At 44.8% G+C, this 18,819-nt stretch overlaps 1 protein-coding gene across 3 annotated transcripts in view; it reads left to right on the top strand.

The window, feature by feature from the left end:
* Positions 1 to 18,819, top strand: part of CPLX2 (complexin 2) — a 181,413-nt gene that overhangs the window by 138,469 nt on the left and 24,125 nt on the right. Inside the window, exon 1 of one of the 3 annotated variants that reach the window (XM_089527571.1) lies at positions 8,059 to 8,186. The exons of 1 other annotated variant lie outside the window; for it this stretch is intronic. The gene's annotated coding sequence lies outside the window, so the exon portion shown is untranslated. Of the gene's footprint in view, positions 1 to 8,058; positions 8,187 to 8,484; positions 8,648 to 18,819 lie in introns of those variants that run through there. One more of the 3 variants, XM_089527562.1, reaches the window with a different exon arrangement.

Below are 18,819 nucleotides of genomic sequence, written 5' to 3'. Positions count from 1 at the left end.
AATTCTTCCTCTCATTCCAGCTGTGGGAACAACCAGAACTCCATTTTGGGGCTTTGTATGATGCATGATTAGTCTTCCTATCATGCAGTGGGTACTGTATCCTTTCCAAATAGAGATCCCATTGCTCCTTTTCTTGTCACATGATGTGGTAAGCTGGAGTTTCTACCCACATATATGTCTTCCAAGGAGACACCTTAAAAGGCTTTACTGCACTCCTTCAAATATCCTGTTTGCCCTTTCATTGTGTTGTGTTCCTCAGCTTTTATTACCTGAATAGTAAGTATCCCTCCAGCAAATATGGCAAGAAGCAGGGCAGGACCAAGGAGGAGCACACTGAAAAGCGGTGCAATGAAAGGCAACCATGTTTACTAATGCAGGCCCACCTTTGAATCAGCTAACCAGCTATATGGTCTGTTATCCATACCATAGTTTCCAGGAAAGTACAATAACATCCAAAATCCACCAAATTTTGATACCTTTATTGGACCAACCAAAATGCACAAAATGTACGTTGCAAGCTTGTGAAGCCTCACTGGCTTCGTCATCAGGCAAACATGTTAAAAAATCACAGGAGCTTTTGTATTGCAATTTTTATTGTACACCGCTATGATCATTGCGGAATAGCGGTCTATAAATAAAACAATTATTATTATTATTATTATTATTATTATTATTATTATTATTACTATTATTATTTCATCTCCTTCTAGGGTGAGGCATTGTAGAGCTGTGCCTTCTTCTTCTCATCCTTTTAAAAAATCCCTTTCAATCACTCAGCCTGTCCCTCACCCCACAACAGATCCTCACCTTATTACATATTCTATATCTCACATACACAACCATGTTTTCTCTTAATTTCACTAAGAGACACCACAACTTCCCCAAAAAGTCCATAATATCACAGCATTCCATGGAAGAAACACATATTTATTTTGTGTTCAAAGCTTCTATTCGGTGTGTATGTGTGTGTAAAACAGTTATCATATTATATGACTCTGGGAATAGGTGGGATATTTTTAAAAGTATGAATAAATGAGTGAATGGATGAATAACAGCCCAGATTCCAACAATGAAATGAGCCATGGAAGCCCAAGAGGACTTTGTACTCAATTTTCTTGAGCAGCAGCCCTTTGTAAACAGCACTAGAAGCTGAAGGAAATTATATGACCAAGGAAAGTCAGCAGTTCAAAGGGCCAAAAGTCCACTGGGTGGGTATAAGCCATTGGCACAAGCCTAAACAACTGTTTAGATCCAGGCCATATTTAAGATTAGTATAGTTGCTTTTGGAATGGAAATGGAAGAGCACATGAGAGTTTGAGGGAAAACTATAGGTGCAAAATTCAAACATACTTTCAGAGCTTGGAAAAGTTACATTGTGGATTGCATTTCCCAGAATCCCCCAGTCAGCATAGGGACCATACAGGGTGGGGGATCTGGGGAACATAGTCCAACACTTAATTTTTCCAAGCTCCTCTCCTCTCCCACCATGTTGTTCATTTGTGCATCATGTTCAATGTCCCTGAGGTGAAAAATATAACAATACAGGAGAAAACAGCAATTGATCACCCAGTTATACCTACTTGTCTCTGACACGTGATGATCTGTCTCTCAGATAGGTAAGGAATTGCTTTATTGAACACAAAAAGGCATAATGACAGAAATCATTAAATAAACCTCCATAGCATGCAGTTCATGTTATACTTGTCAACACAACTACATGTGTTTGTGTACATAGGTTACTGATTTGTACACTGATATGATTATTCACTTGTAACACTCAACATGTGTTACTGGATGCTGTTTACTGATTTTTTTTCAGTGATTCATATGTTATATATATATATATATATATATATATTCATTCATTTGGTGCTTCTGGGTTTACATCAGTGTTTTAATAGTCAGACTCTTGATTAACAAGCAATAGAAAAGAATTTGGGAGTCTGGTGTAAACTGATTAAATTTTGTAAACTTAGTGTTGTGAATACAGTATGAACCCAAATACAATATGATGTGTGAACACTCTTAGGTACACAAAATATGCTTAGACATTTTCCAGGTATACAAAGCACATAATGGCTCTTGTTGTACTGTCAAGGTGCATGTTGCTTTCCATAGTAAGCCCCTGCTATTACTGTTTCTACTACTTCTACTACTACTTCTACCACCATGACTACTACTGCAATATTATTGTAAAGCTGCAAATTAGTAATTTCTTTGCAGAAGAACATAAACTTTTGCCTGTTGACTTAATCAGTCCAATTACAGGTCTGAAGAATCAAAGTGTGGATTTTGTCTATTGGGAAAACAGATATTGTAAGCAATCAATGTATGTTGTTTGGAGTCAGGCAGTGGGCGTAAGATTATTTTCAGACAGCACGTGCTTTGGCTGTTTTCATCTTGTCAGGCAGGCCAATTAAATACCTGCCCATGTGAGACAGATGCCCTTAAAACATAGGCCTTCCCTCACCCTCTCCTTCCACAGCTAGCTTAGCAACAGGCAGCCCAGCCATTATGGCATCCAATGGAAGAGCCCCATGTGGTTCATCCAGCAGCTCAGCTTGAATCCTTAGCATGTAACCACAAAACAGAAGAGGAGAAGGGCTGATAGGCCTACAGAGATGTAGATCTTATCATATTGTATGAGCCATGGATCATATATTATAGGAGCTATTGGCAGAGTGCTCTCATTGGAAAATCTCACCTTTCCATTGCCTCCATTGCCAAGAAACTCATGGGAAGACATAGAGTTATCTCAGTATTTGCAATACAAAATTCATTTGATATACAGTCGGACCTCCATATTTATGGGGGATCCATTCCAGACTCCCCTCCCAAAGATACAAAGATCTGTGCATGCTCAAGTCCCATTAAATGGTGGCATAGCACACACCGCCATTAACTAAAATGAGGGCTTGCTGTCCGCAGATGGTTAAATCCATGGATGGCAGGTCCGCCGATAAGGAAGGAGGACTATATACATCACCCAACAGAGCAATGGTCATTTTGCTATAAGAGTTATAAATTTCACACACATATATTCCTGAATAATCATACACATGTCAATAGCATGATAGTAATTGCATGATGGCATGATAACATTTTTCCAAGCACATACAGGGGGAGATCCAATTAGTGTAGACTGCTGGAGCGTATGTCTCTGCTAGCATCCTTACTTGGGTCATGAGGGAGGCAGAAGGCTACTCCTTTTTCTCCATGCCCTCCATGGATGTGCAATGGCTGCCAGAGGGCTCCCCAACACAGTTTTAGCCACCCTGCCCAATCAGCCGTATGGTCCAGAAGCCCTTGTACACTGGGGGAGAAAGAGCCTGTACTCCCAACTTCTTCCTTAGGGGCTCAAGTCCAGACAGATCATACACAGGTACATCCCCACAGCTGATGGGAAGGATCACCGCATCGAGAATTCCTGGTAAATGAAAAGAATCCCTGCCTGCTGTTGTACATGTATAGTGAGGGCATTGTAGAGGAAGTATTGGAAACAGTCTCTCCTTCAATGTCCTAAAAAGTGCATATATGCTAGTGAAACCAGGGGTTGCGTGAACATATGTCACCAACAGGATTCTAGCCAAGATCTTATATAGGAATAGTAACAGGCATGCTTTTATATATGCACACATATTCCAACACAATCAATCTGCCTTGTTTGTCTACACATTGAAATAATCTCTCTCTCTCTCTCTCTCTCTCTCACACACACACACACATACACATACACACACACACACAAATATACACTGCTATTCACTAAGACATAAGTAATTGCTGTGGTCAAGAGCCTGGATTACTTTTAAAAAAATATAATTTCCAGAATGCCCCACCACACTGTGTGGTTCTGAAAATTGTAGTCCTCAAAATTGTAGTCTGAGCTTGGCTGAAGACTGTATTTCTGGCAATTTCCCAGTACAGGCGCATTCCTCAAACTGTAATCTGTTTCACAGAAATGCAAATTAAATGACATGTGGGAACACAGCAGGTCAATGTATAAACATCATCCCCAGTTTATCAACAGATTTTACTTCTCTGACATTTTTAATTCCTTTCACGTTGTTGTTTTTTTAAGATCTGCACACCAGACATTGTCATTAGCTTTACTGATTAGTTCTCAGTGTCGAAGGCAGGGCCATGGATCATTAAAAGCCTCTAAAATATGGGCCTTGCAGCAAGTTGTTAGTTCCACTAGTAAATAAAAATTAAAGCTTGGGAATATCCAGGATAAATCATTGGAAAGTACAGAAAAGTCATATTTCATCACAGCAGCTCTGAAGTGACTGTTCAGAGAGCAATGGGCTTTCCGTATAAAAAGGCTGCCATGTATCTTCTGTGCTGTCCATTAGGGTATAAATTTAGGAGAGAACCATGGGAGCAGGGAGAAAGGTAGCCCAAAGGAGGCTGGTTAAAAGGCTGATTAATTCATAGATTTGGTATGTTTTTGTTCATGAGCTGGAATGTGGCCATACACTGAAATAGAAATGTCAAACTCAAATATTAAAGGGAAGGTACACAATCTTGCAAAATCAGAACAACAAGAAGAAAAGCTGAATAGTTGTTTCAATATGACATCATCATAAATATATTTGATGAATGGAGTCCTATTTGAGACAAACTGATGTTTTCTGTATTGTTGTTGTTGTTGTTGAAACTACTAGCATTGCAGAGAGAAAGACTGAATAAGTGTCACCTTGCCGAAGACTCTGTTGTCACCTAAGGCTTTACTTGATTGTGATTTTGTGTAAATATAGTGATATTGTTTCATGCACTTGCTTGGGCTCAGCTCACAAACATTACAACATAAAAGATGAATTCATATTCCAGTTAAAAAGACCAAAAAAAAGTGGGAAGGGGATTCTAATTATTGTTTTCCTTCTTCTTTTTTTATTGATGCTCAGTGTTTTCAGAAATAATCCTGCGATCATAAGACAGTCTTCTGGGTGGCCCATAACAGAGGCAGAGTGCCAGAAATGCTAAAAATAGGGTGTCAGGGCAATAGAGAAACATCCCTTCATTCAGATAGGATCGTAAGGAGAATTCCTCACAACTTTGTATTCATGGCAACATAGACAGCCAATAACTACCCATCCAAAAGTATTTATATATATATATATATATATATATATAGAGAGAGAGAGAGAGAGAGAGAGAGAGAGAGAGAGAAGACCATTCAGAAGACCATTGAGACCTACAACATAGCTGTTCATTTATTCAATAGAAACCAGCATGAGTGACATACAAAATGAATGGCAGAATAGGTACTTGAAGAACTTCAGAGAGGTTTGGGACTCTAGAAAATGTTTTTGGGACCGCATATGCCACAGTGTGTGGCTTACATTTTGTCTCCTTGAATTAATATCTGATGACCTGAGGATCAGAATCTGTGTCCGTTCAGAGAAAGTCACTTTACTTATTGCATTTTATTCTGTACAAGTTATGTGATAATTAGTATAGATGCCATGCAAGATTGTTGCTGTTGTTAGCTGCCCTCGAGTCAGTCTCGACTGATGGCAATCCTGCAGATGAGACATCTCCAAGACGTCTTGCCCTCAACCTCCTACCTTGCATTATTTGGTACCCTGACACAACTGGCAAAAAGAAATCTGTTTCTGAGCCTTCCTAAGGAGGTGGGTGTGTTGTTTTAGATCTTGTTTCATGTGTGGAAATAGATTAATATTTCTCTAAGCTAAGTACACTTTAAAAGTTGTAGCCAAGCTGATGGCTTTGCTCTCTAGGGCTACTGTTTTATAGAGGAAGCCTGTCAACCTCTCAATGATTACTCTTCTAAAACTTAATTGATGTTCAGAATCAGGTGGCTTAAAATCAGGGTGAGCTCAGGTTACAGTATTTTGGTTGTCCGAGGCAGAACAACAAGTGATGTTCCCACACACGCATACTCAACTCAAAGTCAGCCAAATTATTTTGACTCATGAAACAGAGAATCCCACAAGCACCTTTCCTGACCCTTTGCAGTAAAAATGTATCTGTGAACTAAATAACAGAACATTGGTTGAACCTTTGTAACACCCAGAATCAGCTGTCTTAGGGAGTTGCCTCATTCTGACTAATACTGTGATTGTCCCTACTTACAATGCGAATTTCTCATTCAGCATAAGGAACAGAGCTGCCATATTTTACAGTGTGGACAACAGGTGGGTTGCAGCTTGTAGGTTTGCTTCAGGAAAATGTCATCCTTGTACACCGAACACCCTCATCCTTATTTAGCCTTGGGGAATCTGGGGTTATTTAAGAGTGTTGTGTCTCCTGGATGTCACACTGGAGGAAAATGTTTGCAAGGAGGGAATCCTGAGTGATAATAGCGATAATAGCAATGATGAAACAGGTGCTAGAAAGCACACTGCATCCTTTGCTCAGGATGAAGTAGCCTTTGGAGTTCTGCACTCATTCTAAAACTTTCATGGAAGACATCTGTATATCCCACTCTGCCCACTTGCCTGTAAATCCTTTCACTACAAGGATATCGCTGTCCCTGCAGTAAAGAAAGGAGGCTGATGTTATGTAAATGTATCGATTACTTATTTAGTACTTTCTACAAGAATCAACAGGGTGTAGTGGTTCAAGTGTTGGTCTAAGGCTCTAAAAAATCAGGCTCATTCATGAAAACTCAACTTGTATAAAGTCACACTCTCTCAGCCTTAGTAGAAGGCAAGCCTCTTAATATATCCTACCACCCACCTATTCAGCCTCATATTAGAGTTATCATATGTTGGAGTCAGCTTGAAGGCACATCACAGCAACTGTGTTTTCCACAGTTGCCGTGGTGCATCTGCCTTTGTCATAACAACCTCCAGTATAAACAATCGTTACTGATCCCATTTTGCAGATGGGAAACTGGGACCAGGATGGATACTGGAGTGCCCACATCTACACATGCAGTAAGCCCTGTTGAATTGGCACTGGAGCCATTCAGCAGTGAGAGAATTCCATTGGCATGCTATTAAAATGTCCAGGTTGCACCTTTAGTGGAGCTATTTGAAATGGAGCTGTTCTCTCAGCCTCAAAGGATGGCAAAGGCAAAGGCTTTCTGAAGAAACTTGCCAAGATAACCCGATAATAGGGTCACCTTAGGGTCACCAGAAGTCAGAGATGACTTGAAGGCAGAAAACAACAAGTATAGTGTCTAGGTCAAGGGAAGTAATAGTGCTACTCTATTCTGCTTTGGCACCTGAAATACTGCATCCATTTCTGGGCACTGCAATTCAAAAAGGATATGGAGAAACTGGAGCCATGTGTCCAAAGGAGGACGACTAAAATGGTGAAGGGTCTGGAAACCATGCCCTATGAGGAGCGACTTAGGGAGCTGGGGATGTTTAGCTTGGAGAAGAGAAGGTTAAGAGGTGATATGATAGCCCTGTTTAAATATTTGAAGGGATGTCATACTGAGGAGGGAGCAAGCTTGTTTTCTGCTGCTCCAGAGAGCAGGACCCGGAACAATGGATGCAAGTTACAGCAAAAGAGATTCCACCTCAACATTAGGAAGAACTTCCTGACAGTAAGAGCTGTTGGACAGTGGAACACACTCCCTTGGAGTGTAGTGGAGTCTCCTTCCTTGGAGGTCTTTAAGCAGAGGCTGGATGGAAGTGCTTTGATTGTGTATTCCTGCATGACAGAATGGGGTTGGACTGGATGGCTCTTGAGGCCTCTTCACTTCCCCTTCTCCCGGTGGCTCCAGTAGACCCTGTTTTCAAAGGGTGGGTGAGAACTAGGCAGTGGGGAGGGAGCTTGTGCTGCAGGTGTGGGGAGAGGGTCTTGTGTGGGAGCGCCAGGGGAGAGGCGGGGGTCTCTTAGGAGAGGGGGCCCCCTCCCTCCCTCCCCCGTTCCCTTTGGCCCCTGCTCTTGGTGAAGCTCAGGCCGGAGAACCGGACTCCTGGATTGAGAGGCAAGGAGGGGTCACTGGGAGAGCCATCGCGGAGCGCTCGGGCCCCATTGGCGGCTTGGCTGCTTGATCCCAAAGGTATGAGAGCCTCCTCGTGGCTGCGGGGGCTGAGCGTCGGGCTCTTGCTCTGGGTTCGGGTCCCAGCCCGGCCCTGGAAGCCTACAGAAGTCACGCTCTCTCAGCCTCCTCGGGGGAAGAAGGCGAGGGCAAAGCTCCTCTGAACCCAGCTGGCTAAAAGAAAACCCCGGGAGAGCGCCGCCTTGGGGCCGGAAGGCGTCCGGTGAGTCCCGCTCCCGCTGCTCGGTGGGCCGCTGGGAGGGCTAGGTCTCGGGGGAAGGGCTGTTGGGGGACGGGGCCCTTCTTCCCCGCCCGAGAGCCCTCGGCAGCCCAGCCCCTTCCTTCGCCTCTCTGCCTCATTCCGGGGAGAAAGGGAGCGGAGCACCGCCGGCGAGGAAGAAGGCGAGGCTGTCGGAAGACTGCGGGGCCCCGGCCAGGAGGAGGCGGGAGGGAGGCCGGATCAAGGCAGAGGGAGACCGGGAAGGCGCCCCGGGAAGGAAGGAGGGAGGGAGGGAGGGCTTGGCCAGGCCCCGGAGTCAGGCAACAGCAGCAGCAGGAGGAAGAGGAGGGGGCTTGGCAGCGCAGGACCCGAGCAGGAGAGAGCGAGAGAGAGGCAGAGGCAGAGAGGGAGCAGCGCCGGACCCCGCTGCCGGACCCCGGCGTGGAGCCAAGAGCAGGAGTTGGGTGAGTGAGTGAGTGAGGAGGGAAGGAAGGAAGGAAGTGGCCAAGGTGCTGAAAGGAGAGCTCCGTGGGCGGGGAGGGAGGCGCGGGTCAGGGACCCGGCCGAAGGAGGGCTCCGTCCGGGCTCCATGCGGAGGGGGGGTCCGGGGAGGGGGCTTGTTGTGGCACCAGGAGTCCAGCTGGATTCTAGCCCCGGCGCTGGCAGCCTCCTTGGCGGAGTCCCTGGGCAGCCCGGGGGAGGGCAGGGGCTGGGTGGGGCTGGCCTCCCCTTGCCCCCCTGCCCCCCCTGGTCCTGGAGGCGCCCAGCCCCCTCCTCCAAAGAAGCCCAAGAGCCTGGCCGAGGGAGTCGGGGGCCTCCGCCTGGCCGCAGAAGGGCTTTCGGCTGCCTGGCTTGCCAGCCTCCTCGGGGAGCGGGCTGCCTCCTCCTGCTCTGGGGGCGGATCAAGGGGCCCCTGCCTGGCACACCCCGCGCCCATTCGGCTCCACTCCCGCGCCGCCCTGGGACCGGGCAGGGCTTGAGGGGGGGGGGGGACGCGGGGCGGGATCGGAGCGGCTCTCGGGGAAACGTCTGGACGGAGCTCGGGGCCCGCCTTCGCTGGGAGGCCGCCGGGAGAGCCTCGGGAGCCCCGCTTTTGTGTCCCGGCGCCTCTGCCCTGCTGCCGCTGGTCTTGCTCCTCGGCCGGTCCTCCGAGGGAGCCTTTCCCAGGACAGCCCCCCTCCTTTCCGCCTTCGGTCCGGCAGCAGCCCCGGGATGCAGGGCCGAGGAGCAGCGAGGTCTCTTCGGAGAAGGGGGAAATAACCCGGTTTGGCACCGCTTTAACTCTTTGTCTGGTTCGAGGCTATGGAATTCTGGGAGTTGGAGTTTGTTGTGGGGCCCAGAGCGGAGCCAACTCCAACTCCCAGAATTCCATAGCCTTGAGCCAGGGTAGTTAAAGCGGTGCCAAGCCGGGTTATTTCCCCAGTGTGGGTGCAGCCTTTAAAGAGTCATACTCTCCTTTCTGAAGCTTTTCACCCCTAATGCTAAACAAAAAGTTTAAATCTTTTTTTAAACAACAACAACAACAACAAAGAAGCAGCAAAGGGAAGATCTGATGGCCACTTACAGCTTAAATCCCCTATTGAAAAACAAATAAATCAAGGATTTAAGCCATAAGCATCTCCTCTGTCATGTCAACATCAAACCCATGCAAAAACACGTGTACATTGTTGTTGTGTGTCTCTGGGTCACTTTTGACTTACAGCGAGGTGAACCTGACATGCCATGTTCTTGGCAAGTGTTTTCAGAGAGGGTTTGCCATTGCCATCCTCTGAGGCTGTGAGAGAGCATGACTTGGCCCAAGGTCACCCAGTGGGTTTTTATGCTCAAGTGAGGAATCAAACTCTAATGTACAGGGTTGTAGTTCAAGTCTCAAACAAGTACACCATGTTAGTGGTCTTTGAGAAGGGCCACAAGGATGAGGATCCAGTCCCGCAGTCTCACTGGGCTGTTTGTCCCATTATGCCCCAGACCTATTCACAGCATGTAATCTTCCACCACCTTTCCCTGCAGAAGAAGTCTCACTGCTGTCCCTGTCTCCTGTCATATAGACAGACCAGTGGTCCACCTGTGGGCAAACCTGTCTCAGTCATATAGACATTGTGCAGCTGGCACACAGCACAAACCGAAGGGGTTGTGTATTTATAATATACTGCGGTGCAGGAACCATGCATCCCTTTCACACTTCACGCCTCACTAATGTACAAAGTATGCATTGTGGCCACCTGTTGTGTTTCCTGTGTCACAGAAGTCCTTCTTGTGCTTGTATTTGTATTCCACCATGTGTGCTTCCTCATAGATCAAGCAATGTGCAATCTACTGGTAATATTACAACCACTGGTTTTGTAAAAAGTATACAAACACACCAGTCACATTGGCATGTCTTGCACCATGCTTCAAATACTCTGTAAGCACAGGATAAATTGGCTAAATTCTGTGGGCTAGTCCTGGCTAGAGTAGATCAATCTGTGATATTTACTTACTATGCATGTTGACTCACCACTCAATAATTGATTGAATAGACCAGAAGCTTGGCACTTCAAGACCCGGGTGCTGCATGAAGGGCTGAGCTCCTGTCACTAGTCCCAGCTTCTGCCAACCTAGCAGTTCAAAAGCATGCAAATCCAAGTAGATACATAGGTGCCACTTCAGCGGGATGGTAACAGCATTCAGTGCAGTCATACTGGCCACATGAGCACAGAGTCTTAACGGAGATGAGCACTGCCTCTTATAGTTGGTTACAACTAGACATTCATGTCAAGGGACTACCTTTACCTTTAGATGGGACCAACCAACAGGATGATAGCTGTCAATAGCTACTACTGCTATTAAGAGTTATCTCATGTCAGTTGCCTACAAGAGGCTGCCTACCTGCAGATGTTCTTTGACAGCACATTGTCAAGTTTGGAGAGGAGGGGATATATGACAGGGTTCAAGCTTCCTTGGAGCCCCTGCTTGAAGCCTTCCTCCCATAATCTTTAAGACTGGGGAGAGAGTTGCAGTTATCCAAGGTGCTTTTAGATGTCATAGCAAGGATGGATGACACATATCAGTTTTACATGCACTGCTAGCAGTCAGTGTAGCTTCACAAGTAGTTTTCAGGCATGTCTAAAATGCACACTGTGCATGCTCAGAGACCTGGTCACTCGAATTACTGTACATTGTCCAAGAATAATCCTTAGCATCAAAAACAGGGTGTGAGGCTGAGCCTGGGGAGTCTTGACTCAAACTAAGTTTTGTACTTCTGTCCCCATTTCACTCATATGCTTTCACTTCCTCTCTGCCACATGCACACACACATACACATACACATCATGTGCCATCCTTTGTTAAGGATATCATCTCTTCAAGACATATTTTTCCCTCTTACATGTCCTTTATGCATCACTTGCATGCATATCCTTTGTACAATTATTTTCCACATACCACCACCTACATACATTCATAAATGTTCCTTACAACCCAACACACGCTACCTTACCATCTGCTTATCTCCCAGACAGTAAACAATGCAAGTGTGTGTAAAATTGGCTGATCTTCAGGCTATGATAGTCCATGCGCGAGAGCTGCAGATGCTCATCCCAGTTTGGCTGACAGCTCTTCCCAGAAGGGGACACCTGTACCGGGTCCAGAAGGCATGTCCATGTTTTTATTAAGAACAAATAGGAAGCCACCCAGGTCACAAGACTGTTGTCTCAGTCAGGGATCCTTTCTGGGGGGTGACGCAGACAAGCCTTGGGAAAACTGTTGGGGCAACTGCTATTTCTTTGTGCTGTTTTAATACTGGTGATCTAGCTTAGCATTTTCTGCCGCTCTTCTTTGCAGCCCTTTTGCCTGTTGTGCATTTGATGCAATGCGGTGTGAGGTGTGGCTATGCCAGGCACCCCAAAGTAAAAGTTCAGATCTGTCTGGAGTGTCAGGCTCTTTCTCAAGAACTGATTTAGCAGAGTCCTTAAGAATGGACTGAAGGACAGTTCCCTCACCTCCTCCCTCTGCCTCCTTTCAGATCAGAGATTAAATCCTTGCTGCTCTGTAGGGGATGAACTCTCACAGGAGTCGGTTAGGGCATCCCACTCTTTTGAGATGTTTCATTCTGACAAGACTGGACAAGGCATGATTGTCACAAGCACAAAATCTGGGTGAAAAGGCAGAGTTCTCTAGTTATCCTTGATCGCCAAAGGGCTAATTCACTTAGCCATCATGAGTCGTGGGGGGGGGGGGGGGGGAAGAGACTAATAGAAATTCATATGAAATAGTTCAGATATTGGTTGTCATCCTGGGAAACAAGATTTGCAAAATTGGTTTTCTTTTTCTTTCCTCTGTTTTTTCTTTGAATGAATCCCATTTGGGGGGAAAGGTGGAATATAAATCCCATAAATAAATAATTATATGCCAATGGGGAAGTACTTTTCAGTGGGAATATGTGAAAAGATGGTCGGGGTTCTGTTCTGTGAAGAGTGGTGCCTTGGAATGGCATGAAAGCCATAGAAAGGAAGCCCGTGTCCTTACAATCTTAGACTATTTGAAGATGAGCCATCCTTTTTGCATGATGTTGTTGTGAAATGGCTTTCTGCTTACTCAGGTCATTGCAGTGGCACAGTGCCATTGCACTCTGCCTGTCCCCACTTTTGGATGTTGTTTGGAAAGTCCTACTGAAAATAGAGACGCACATGTGCTCACACATACATGTGTGCTCACGTACTGGAGAAAGCTAAACAGCCTTGAGACAATGGAGAACTCTGAAGAGAGGAGAGAAGAGCTGATCTCTTTCTCTGTCAAATGTGGAGGAGGAACCACGCTTGCTGAGTGTGTTTGAGAGAATCGGTGTGGGAGAAACTGTGGATGAGGATGTCTCTATATGTGCCCATGTGGTGCAAGAAAGCCTGAGCATATGGCTGTTGGTAGACTCTTCTGTGTGGGTGGATGAAAGGGAGGGAATTGTAGTGGAGTTTGTGTGTGAGGGGGGGGGGGGGACAGGAGAAAGAGAGAGGGAGAGGGAGAAGGAGAGAGGATTATATTTGATGTAAGGAGTACAGTTACAACAGTGCATCAGCAAGGGGTTGTGTGTGCATGCGTGTGTGTGCGTGTGTATGTATGTAAAAGAGAGAGAGAAGGGGATGAAGAAAAGGAGAGGCTCTTAAGGAAGCATGTGCTTGAAAGAAGAACGTGAGTTTGGGTATAACGGCCTCTACATTATAAAAACAATGTATATTTGATGCAGAAGGTGTACTTATAAAAATTTTACAACGGGAGGCCATTACACATATCAGTCCCTCCCCCCTCCCATTGTAGCTTGCCTCTCTGTCAGAAAAACTGTGAGCACATCATCACTTGCCAAGGGTATCACAGGTATTTCACTGGAAAGCTGATCTGGAAAACTTATGTGTGTTATTTTTTCCTTGTATGCATATTTGCAGCGGAACAACTGCTCATACTTCACAAGTGCTAAAGTTATGTACTAGGAGCCTTCATTTAATGTGCATTTTTTATAGATACAAATAACATCCACTGTGGGAGTAATGGAGAGCTGATCATTATCAGGATTGCAGCAATTGGGAGGGAGAGATTTAACTCTTTTCTCCTATACTGCAGTCCTGAGTAAAATCCCTCCTTTAAAGCAAGCCTTTGTATTGAAGTAAAATCCCCCATTGATATTAATGGAAGATTTCCTTTCAAAGCAGAGGAGGATTTTTCCTCAGCACTGCAGCTGGGGAGGAAAAAGTCAAACCACCCCTCCATGTCTGCTAAGATATCTGTCATTCTCTCTGTGTGTGTCTCTCACACATACACTGACAATATTTGCATTTTTTAAACAAAAAACACCTGTAGACATGTGTGCCTTAACTCTAAGCTTGTGGCTATCTCTAGAACAGCCATCCCCAACTTGGTGCCCTCCAAATATGTTGGACTACAACTCCCAAAATCCCTCCTAGTGCTGGCTGTGTGAATAAACAGCACAGTGGTGCTAATTTCTGAATATTCACAGTATGCATAAAGAGCACAGTGGTGCTAATTCACAAACGTATCTGTGACAGCCAAATCAAGCTGGAAGGTCTTTGTGCTTAGGCCAGGGAACCTGGCATTTCTGGCAGTCAGTCTGCCAAAGAGCTATGCTGTCACCATCCCAGGCCAGGCACAATCTGTTAGCTCCACAGATGGAGTTCCATATGGCACTCTCTTGTGAGGGTTTGAATTTGGGAGTGAGAGTGGGGTTTGTGTGCATGTTTGTTGTATTCCTGCACTTTGTAATGGCATTACCTTTGTCCGAAAGGTTAGCAGTTGTGTCCCAAAGCCCCAAAACATGCTCAGGGGTGGGTGTTCTAATCATTACTGTGGTGACGATCAGCCATTGTATCTCAGTCCCCTCATCTTCCTGTGTTTTTGCAGCTCCATCTTTCTCTTTCCACTTTGTGCACTTGATATTAGCAGAGAAAGCTAGTTGAGTTAGATGGAGTGATGTGCTCTCTTGAGATCTGAGCTCCAAGCCAAGTTCAGAAATAAGCTTGCTGGGCAACCTTTGGCAAGTTGTCCTCTTCAATGATTTGTTCTCTTAAAATCCCATGTGTAAAGTGGGAATAGTTGTGATACCTGCAAATGAGAAAAGAAACACAACAAGGGTTATAATGCACTTCAACACTAATGCCATATTGATGGCAGTGGCAATAGCAGAGAAGAGCCTTCCCTCAAAAAGATGAAGTCACTTGCCATCAGGGCACCAATGATTCTCAGACTTTGGCCCTCTAGGTGTATTGGAAGACTCAGCTAGCATGGCCAGTGGTCAGGGAGTCTGGGAAATGAAGTCTAAAACAACTGGGGGACCAAATGTTAGGACCACTGCTCTAGAAATCACAGGGCTTGCCTTCCCACTGCTTTTATTGCCCCCTCTTTCCCTTCCAAGGGCTGTTTTTGACTTAGCGATACTAGAAATGGGAAAGTCTAGCTTTTTCTTGTCTCCTTACCAGAATATTGTTCATCTTTATATCAACAGCACGTGCGCACACCTGTTTGCAGGGAGGATTACAGTTTCTGTAAGGACATATAACCTTATTTCTGCAACCAGATCAGACATGTCATAATCTAACTGCCATATCTGCTGTTTGATTATGCTTCTTAAAAAAAACTGTGCTAAATTTGATTGATTTCTCCAAGCATCACCCAGGGAGAACGAGGTGCCTTGAAGCATCTGAACCTACAGAAAATTGGGATGTGACTCAAAAGCTCACATTTCGAATATTAATCCAAACACAGGTAGCACCTAATCCTGCTCTGGTTGTTTTGTCCCCTCTGAGAATGTATTATTAATGGTTTCATAATTGTCCTTCATTTTTGTTGTCTCCCTCCCTCTCCCTTTTGCAAGATGAAAATACTACTAGCTGTGGAGGTTGTATCCAGCCAGATGGTCTGTAGGATAGAAACTCCCATCACCCACTTTTATTCAGCATGGGGAGGGGGGCATTTGGAATGAATGTGTTCATAGACCTTTTCCATCTCCAACAGCCATGATTCCTCTGCTTATTATTATTGCTAGCATTTATCTTGCCTATTGCTTGATGGGAATATTCTATCAGGCCTCATTTTCCAAGCCTCATTTACCAAGGAGCAGACTCTCATCCCTCACACTGTGCATATTTCGCAGTGGGAAGACCATTCCACCTTTCAAATCTTTTCCTCCTTATATTGGAATTAATTTTTCCAAAGAGGGTGCTTTCACCCCTGCTAAAGATGTGATCTCCAGAAGAAATTAAGCTGCAGTTGCTAAAGTGCCTAGTGCTTGATCTAGGATATGCCCATTAAGAAGAACTATTTAAAAAAAAACACTAAAAAAAACAAAGGGTTTGGGGGCAATATTGCTTAATAATTCTACTACTCTTAATGTTAACTCTGAAAGATGCCAGGTCCTTCTCACACGAGTTTTATCATCCAGTGCACTAGAGTCTGTGGTGGAAAATCCTATAAAGAGGACAGAGATGGTGTTGAGAGGCAAAGCAGGATCATACCTCTAGTCCTACTAACAAGCCAGTATCTCCTGTGATCTGGACTGCATCAGTGTTATGGGCTTTGCCAAAATGAATTCAATTATCAAGAAACAACAGTGGCTAATTTATGTGAGATAGGACAGGATCAAGTGAGAGGAAAATGCTGCCTGATTAGCAGACTGCAGGAAAAAAATCACACACATGTACAAACTTCTCAGCATGGCCTGAAAATAAGTTCTTCTTTCCTGTTTCTGACACACATTTGCACACCAGGAAAGATACAGATCCTGTCCCCAGCACGTCCTAGCAATTACAAACCCAGACAACTCTGAATGACCTGTCAGCTCAGGGTCACAGAGGTAGAGGCAGTTGCTGCAGCAATACATATCTGGCAATGTGATCAGTTGGGGGAGAATTTCCTTCCTCTTGCATGCCAGGATCTGCTTTTCAGGTTCAGGACAACTGAGTCTAGTTAAGTTTCACCAATTCACTACCTTGTTTGCAAATATAGAGTCTTGATACCTTTGGAGTAACATAAATCTCTCTCTTGTTCTACCTGACAAAGAGATCTGTGTCTTGAGTGGAAAGTTTTCATCCTTCTATGCCAAAAGAAGCTGGCTCAGTCAAATCAATCAGTCTATCTATCTTGTATCTCTTGTTGTTTAAAGCTGCTGCCATTTTTCTGGGAATGGAAACTCATCTCCAGAAGCTGAGTGGCATGCAAATCTTTCCTGTACACTTGAAATATCTATGTTCTGCTAGAATCACAAGTCGCTAACAATATTGCTGGAAGAAACCTCATTGTGTGAACACTGAATTATGGCGGGGGGGGGGGGGGGAGGTAGGCTATCTGCTCCACTTGTTCAACCAGGCAAGCACTCTGTAACATGACCCTGTTGTGACTGGGCAAAACACAGTTCCAGGTGTTGTCATGAACTATAATGCCCTATATGGCTTGGTTTCAAACTATTGGAAAAACTGTATCTCTATATGCAAGCTTGGCTGAGTTTCGAGATCTGTGTGTGAAGGCTTTCTTTCAGCTCCCTTACAAGTCCATTTGATAAGGACACATGAAAGAACCCTCTCAGTGGCTGCCCTTCAGAAACTGGTCTGGCCCCCTCTCTGCTCTGCTTGTGCCTATGGGCAAAGACCCTTTCATTTGTTTTTGACTATTATCTGGTTGCTGCAGGAGGCTATTTTAATGCAGGCAGGTGCTGCACTTTTATTCTCATTGTTATGTTTTAAATGCTTTTAAATTGTTTTAAATGAATGCTGTTTTTGATAGGATAGCATAGCCGGTATGGTGCAGTGGTTGGTGTGGTGAACTAGGACTCTGGGAAATCTGTGTTCAAATCCCCATTCAGCCACAGAACCTCACTTGGTGACCTTGGCTAAGTTACACTCTCTCAGCCTCAGAGGAAGGTAATGGCAAACCTTCTCTGAACAAAAACCGCCAAGAAAACCCCCATAATATGATCAGCATAATTCAGGTTTGACTTGAAGGTACATAACAACAAAAAACTTTTTATTATGATTATTGTTGAAAACCATCCTGGGTCTCATAATGGAAGAAAGGAGGATAATCAATCAATCAGTCAGTCCCTCTTGCTGAAAGCAATGGGGCTTACTCTCAGGTATGTGCAGCATTTTAGCATTACTATGTTGGGTATAGATTCCTATTATTTAGAAGTCTGAAATAAGAGGATAAATTTAGAAGTACATAGCAACAAAATTACCAGAAAATAAAAATGCCCTGCTTTCTTCACATTCCCTTAAAGACAACCAGAAATCAAAGTGCATTGGGTTTAATAAAGTCCTGTTCTGTGGACCTAGAAATGTTTTCTCTTTTTTCTGGTGTGATTTTCTGGGTGTGATTGCGTCCATAAATAGATTGGTTTATTAACTGCTCTTTCAGTTGCACAATAGTATAGAAAGTGTTTTTCTGGAGCATAACAAATCCCTCCTTAGGATCTAGGATTAGCCTACATGGTCTTCTGAGACTCACTTCCCTGCAGTTTTGTGATGGCAGGGCTGCACCCATGTCACCACTCTCCTAATCCTAACTTGACTGGGCAAGACACAAATGATTCTGCCTTGCTTGATTCCACCTAACCAAAACAAACCCTTTAAGAAGGGAAGACACACACACACACCCGCTGCCGCCCTCCATTATTTCTTCTTGTGGTGCATGACTCATTGCCGTAAGAGCAGCGTGAGCCTTGGCACCTTGCCATAATCCTCATTCACATCCAGTCGTTCCAAGATGTATCACTTATTGGCGGCAGTTTCCCAGACTGCTCGGACTCAAAACCTCAAAGGTATGTTCCTAGAATGTGTGGATCATGGACAGTCTCATCTCAGGGGAAAAAGGGAGGGACAAGACAAGAAATTCTTGCATTTGTTTACCAAAGAGCCTCATCCAGCTTGTGCAGGTGTACCAAGATCCTGCGCTTCATACTTTGCCAAGGGCAAAGGCACAGTCTGCACAATTCTGACCTCCATCTCAGAAGAATGAAAGATTTGAAATGTAATAATAAATTACAATGGTGGAGAAAAACACAACGTTAAGTGGATATAACTCAGAGGAAGGGCACTTGTTCTGCCTCTTCAAGGGTTTGTCCTTGGCTCTGATAGATGGGAGGCCCACTATCTGTCCTTGAAAC

This window comes from Sceloporus occidentalis, unplaced genomic scaffold (assembly GCF_023333645.1).
Source record: "Sceloporus occidentalis isolate IW3139 unplaced genomic scaffold, rSceOcc1.0.p SCAF_1, whole genome shotgun sequence".
NCBI lineage: Eukaryota > Metazoa > Chordata > Lepidosauria > Squamata > Phrynosomatidae > Sceloporus > Sceloporus occidentalis.
This window is presented reverse-complemented; position numbering and strand designations above follow the sequence as displayed.